The sequence below is a fragment of the Odocoileus virginianus genome, chromosome 3 (genome assembly GCF_023699985.2).
Source record: "Odocoileus virginianus isolate 20LAN1187 ecotype Illinois chromosome 3, Ovbor_1.2, whole genome shotgun sequence".
NCBI lineage: Eukaryota > Metazoa > Chordata > Mammalia > Artiodactyla > Cervidae > Odocoileus > Odocoileus virginianus.
In genome coordinates this window covers 24,152,404-24,158,403 of record NC_069676.1, presented here as the reverse complement: position 1 = coordinate 24,158,403, position 6,000 = coordinate 24,152,404, and the positions used below count along the sequence as shown (strand labels likewise).

At 45.1% G+C, this 6,000-nt stretch overlaps 1 protein-coding gene across 1 annotated transcript in view; it reads left to right on the top strand.

The window, feature by feature from the left end:
• The first annotated feature begins 3,675 nt into the window (after positions 1-3,675).
• The window catches only part of MEGF10 (multiple EGF like domains 10), a 174,671-nt gene continuing 172,346 nt past the window's right edge, over positions 3,676-6,000 (top strand). The window contains exon 1 of the mRNA XM_070465081.1: positions 3,676-4,426. The gene's annotated coding sequence lies outside the window, so the exon portion shown is untranslated. The remainder of the gene's footprint in view (positions 4,427-6,000) is intronic.

The following is a 6,000-nucleotide window of genomic DNA, read 5'->3' as shown; positions in this document are numbered from 1 at the left end:
CTTTGACTAGATGGACCTTTGTCGGTAAAGTGATGTCTCTGCATTTGAATGTGCTGTCTAGGTGTGTCATAGCTTTTCTTCCAAGGAGTAATTGTCTTTTAATTTCATGGCTGCAGTCACCATCTGCAGTGATTTTGGAGCCTAAGAAAATAGTCTCTCACTGTTTCCATTGTTTCCCCATCTATTTGCCATGGAATGATGGGACCAGATGCCCTGATCTTCGTTTTTTGACTATTGAGTTTTAAGCCAGCCTTTTCACTCTCCTCTTTCACCTTCATCAAGAAGCTCTTTAGTTCCTCTTCACTTTCTGCCATCAGGGTGGTATCATCTACATATTTGAGGTTGTTGATAATTCTCCCGGCAATCTTGATTCCAGCTTGTGCTTCATCCAGCCTGGCATTTCGCATGATGTACTCTGCATATAAGTTAAATAAGCAGGGCAACAATATACAGCCTTGATGTACTCCTTTCCCAATTTTGAACCAGTCCATTGTTCCATGCCCGGTTCTAAATGTTGCTTCTTGACCAGCATATAGGTATCTCAGGAGGCAGGTAAGGTGGTCTGGTATTCCCATCTCTTTGTGAATTTTCCATAGTTTGTGTGGTCCACATACCCAAAGGCTGTAGGGTGATCAGTGAAGCAGAAGTAGATGGAACAGACCTAAACATAATAGCTAAAACTGTAAATTTTGGAAGAAATAGTGGGAGAGAATCTTCATGACCTTGCGGTAAGCAAAGATCTCTTAGATAAAACATGGAAAACACATGATAAATTGGACTTTGTCAAAATAAAAAAATAATTCTCTTGTTTGAAAGAAACATGGAGAAATTAAAAGGCAAGAGACAAGCTGAAATAGTATATTTGTTATACGCATATATGACAAGCTCCTGATTTTCAGAATATGTGAAGAATTCATACAACCCAGTAACAAGAAGACAAATGATCTGATTAAAACTTGGACAAGAAACTTTGGATACTTCATTAAAGAACTAACGGAATGCAAGCACATGAAAAGGTGGCAGACATCTTTGTTCACCATCATTAGTCAGTTTTTGTTCTTATTTAGACTCTAAGTTGTGTCAGACTCTTTGCAACCCCATGGAATATAGCCTGCCAGGCTCCTCTGTCCATGGGATTTCCCAGGCTAGAATACTGGAGTGCGTTGCCGTTTCCTATCCCCAGGAGATCTTTCTGACCCAGGGTTCAAACCCCCTATCTCTTGCATCTTCTGCATTGGCAGATACTTTACCACTTTGCCACCTGGGAAGATCATGAGTCATTCAGTTCAGTTCAGTTGCTCAGTCGTGTCTGACTCTTTGCGACCCCATGAATTGCAGCACGCCAGGCCTCCCTGTCCATCACCAACTCCCAGAGTCTACTCAAACTCTTGTCCATCGAGTCAGTGATGCCATCCAGCCATCTCATCCTCTGTCGTCCCCTTCTCCTCCTGCCCCCAATCCCTCCCAGCATCAGGATCTTTTCCAATGAGTCAACTGTTTGCATGAGGTGGCCAAAGTATTGGAGTTTCAGCTTCAGCATCAGTCCTTCCAATGAACACCCAGGACTGATCTCCTTCAGGATGGACTGGTTGGATCTCCTTGCAGTCCAAGGGACTCTCAAGAGTCTTCTCCAACACCATAGTTCAAAAGCATCCATTTTTTGGTGCTCAGCTTTCCTCACAGTTCAACTCTCACATCCATACATGACCACTGGAAAAACCATAGCCTTGACTAGATAGACCTTTGTTGGCAAAGTAATGTCTCTGCTTTTTAATATGCTATCCAGGTTGGTCATAACTTTCCTTTCAAGGAGTAAGTGTCTTTTAATTTCATGGCTGCAATCACCATCTTCAGTGATTTTGGAGCCCCCCAAAATAAAGTCAGCCACTGTTTCCACTGTTTCCCCATCTATTTCCCATGAAGTGATGTGACCAGATGCCATTAGTCATTAGGGAAATGCAAATTAAAGACATAATGAGACTACTATATACTCAATGGTATGGCTAAAATAAAAAGACAGACAATACCAAGTGTTGATGATATAGTGGAGAGCAACTGTCATACATTGCTAATGGGAATGTAAAGTGATGCATTAACTTTGGAAAACAGTTAATCTCTATTATATATGTAAACATACACTTACTGTATAATCCAATAATTCCACTCCTGTTAAATAACAGTGATAAAAACATACGTCCAAAGAACTTTTGCATGAAAGTTCCTAGCTGCTTCATTTATTATAAACCTAAATTGAAAACATTTGGTGAATGGCAACTGACAGTATATCCATACAATGGAATAATACTCATCTATAAAGAGAAAGCAACCTACTTTTACCAACTATTTTGATGAATTTCAGAAACATTATGCTGAGTGAAGAAGTCAGACATAAAGGAATACATATTATATGATTCCATCGTAGAAGGACCTTCTACAATGGAAGGAAAGACAAATCTATAGCTACAGAAAGCAGTTAAGTGGGTCAGAGATAACATGAAGTGGGTAACAATTCAAAGGGAGTAAAATAGAATTTTCTGGGAATAGTTGTTCATTATCTTGATTGTGGTAGTGGTTCCATGGGTGTGTACATTATTCAAAACTTCTCAAACTCTATCTTTGATATGGCAGCAATACATTGAATGTAAATCATATCTCAATAAAGTTAATTAAAAAATCAAAGGAAGTGGAGTAACCAGGTTTCATAAAGTATAAAGCAAGGAGCTTTGGGGTATAAATGACATGGCCTAATGGCCAGTCTCTAGAACACTGTCATATGGATCAATCAGCACTAGATTTATTCCCCCTTGTGCTGCTCTGATCAGAGTTAGTATTCCTGGCAGAGAAGGTCTGAGGAGGCTAGCTTAGGTCAGGTGCCCACTCTTGGACTCAGAAAAGCTGGACCATCCTGAATGACCTTCCCATCCAGAATGCCCTAAATGTGGCAGAGGTGGTCCCTCAAGAAAAAGGAAGGAAGGTACTGTTAACCAGAAGAAAGGGTGATGTTATCTGGTAAACAAACAAACAGAAACAGTCTTCCGCTGTTTATTTCCAGGGGTGACCAAGGATAACAGTGAGGGGCTTCAAGTATACATGCTCATTCATTCCACTCAATTAGAACTTTGAGCATGGACTGTTTTTGCCTTGTACTGTTACTGACTGGGGTCGCATATGCCTTTGAGGTCCCTCTAAAAAGAAAAGAGTTTTAATGTAAGGAACAGGAGTGGCTCATCTGGTGTGAATATGGAGCACAAGTCTTTTGGGGAGTGGGGAGGATAGAATTCAGCTTAATGTTGGGGAAAAAAAAAAGCTCACAACTTTCCATGGATAAGAAGTGTGTATCTTCTCAGGTCGTTCTCATGCAGGTTAATTGTTTCCTAAGAAAGAGGATGGTGATCAGAGAAGGAGATCCCAAAATTCGTGTCTCCCCAAATACACAGATGGGGAAAAGCCGTTTTATCGTTTTCACTTTCCGTCATTGGGTCTCCTGGGGTCTCCCAGGAGAGTCGGCAGAGGGAGCCATTCCCCAAGAAATCTCCACCTGGGAGGTCTTAGCTGGCCTGGAGGGATTTTCTGCTGGCCCTTGGAGTTCTCTCGCCGCTCCGCCTCCATCAATCGGACTCCCTCACCCCCCGCCCCACGCCTCCAACCACTTTGTTGCCGCAGCGCACACTTTTGTTCCGCTAGGTCACTCCTCTTCTCGGTCCCGCGGTTGCGCTCCCTCCCTGGCACCGCTGGGGACGTGCCATCCACTCCTGCTGGTTCCCCGGGTGCTGTCCCCACTCCCCCCAATCTTCACAGGGGCTCCAGAACACCTCTGGGGACTTCGACACTGGGGCCCTGAGAGTGAACTGGGACTCAGACGGGCACTCTCTCCGCTACCCCTTGGTAAACCCCGGGAGGTAACCCCAAGGTGTGCCAGCTTAGTAGCCAGACCATTGGCGGAGTCTCTCCAGGCGGTGGAAGCCGCTCCGGACAGGGACAGCCCGCGATCGGGGCGCAGGAACTGGGCCGGGAGGACCACGCAGGTCACACTAGGGGCTGCCCGCCTTGCCAAGCGACGCCCCCCTCCCCCGCCCCCCCACCAGTCTCTGTCCCGGCGGCAGCAGCTGCAGCGGCGGCAACTGCTAGCATCCCGCGCCGGCTCGGGTTACTCCCCTCCTCCTTCAGCATCTTGGGCCAGACGGAGAAAACCTGACCCAAGTTTGCAGCGAGTACTTTCCCGGTGCGCGAAACTGGGGGTCTGGAAACGCACTGAGACCCGTCTTCTTTCCCGACCCTCCAAGCCTGAACCAAGACTCCGAAGTATCGCTCTTTTGGGGACGCTACTCGGAACCGAACTGCGCCTTTTGGAGCAGATTCCGTTTCTCCGCTGGCGCTGCGTTAAAACCCGGGGGAAAGTGTTGCGCTGTGAATCTTAGGATCTCTGGTAAGAGTTGGGCAAACTCCCTTCTGGCAGCCGCTGGACCTTGGCCGGATGGGGGGCAAATTTTCCTTAGCCAGGGTGCCCCGTGAGGTGGGGCGAGATGGGCTCGGTCTGGCTTGTTTACTGGTTTTCAGGGTTTATTGTTAGTGTTTGGATTTGGTCTTGTCCTGGGAGCTGGGTAGAACTTCTTGGAGTATTTTTCGTGAGATGCCATCCTTACGCATCTTATTTTGCATAATTTCTGCGCTTGAATTTCCTTGTTTGTGTTGATTCTCTGTTGACCAGTGTCATAGACGTGTGTAGGGAGATTTGGGGAGACTGGGAATGAAACAGTTTTGGCTCTTAGGTCCACTTTGCTTCTCCTCTGGGATCTTGTTTTCTAAACTTCTTTCTCCAGGACTTGATATTCAGATTGTGTGGTCAGACTGGGATGTTCCCTCCCGTGCTCTCAGGGTCTCTTAGGGGGCATCAGGATCACAGGCTGGGTAACTTAAACTGAAGGCATCTCTTACCTATTTGAATACCTGGTACCTCAGGGGATGTTGGGAAGGGCGGTTCTTCCAGCCATGTGTGAAAGTGTTCCTGGCTCGGCCGTGTCTGACTCTTTTGCCACTCCATGGACTGTCGCCTGCCAGGCTCCTCTGTCTGTGGGATTCTTCAGACAAGAGTACTGGAATGGGATGCCATTTCCTCCCCCAGTATAGTTACCATGGAAAGATCTATCTCCTGTTGGTCTTTTTAATTCTTGCGATCTAGGACTTTTACCCGTGGTTTAGGAAAGTATTTTGTCTTTCTTCTTGGAAATCAGTGATACCACTGAGTAAATGAAATGTAGTGACATCTTTTATACTTCTTTAGAAAATATTCCCACAGGAGAATCCAAATTCCTTAGGGGAGAGTTAAAGTTTGAGATTTTATTAGTCCTAAAGTGGGCTTCCCTGGCCTTTCTCCTTTATATTTTGAGCCTCACTTTGTGTATAGTCTTCACTGTATGTGATGCTTCACTCCTTATGGATGAAAAGACTAGGGCCAGATTATTTTCCTGACATGAATGCTCCAAGAGGTCAGCTTGCAGGGTATTTTTTGCTGTCCTGCTCTGAGGTCAGAGTGTTCAGTAGAGGGGATGCTCTGGGACCAAGGGGCCTGGGGAAAACTGCTAACTCTGCCACTATCCAGTTGTATGATTTTGGGTATTACTGAACCTTTCTCTCCTCATCTACAAAATCAGAAAAATAATAACAATGCTCATACCAGAGGGTAGTTCAAAGGATTAAATAAGTTGATGTGTGTGTGGAATGCTAACATGCCTGGCAATAGTAAGCACATATTAGCTGTTATTAGCATCATCATCATTTTTATTCTAACATTATTAACTCATATCGTGATGATATAGTTTTTGTTAGCTGTCAGTAAGTATTAGCCATTCTTTCTGTTTGGGTGAGCTTTGAAAACTGTGCTCATCTAGGCTACACTCCCACCTAGAATGTGATGCATTGTCAAACTTTGCTCAGACATGGTCTTTATGTTGCTTGCTGCTGGGGCCTGTTTAGAGGAAAGGTGCATATTGCAGGGCTGGG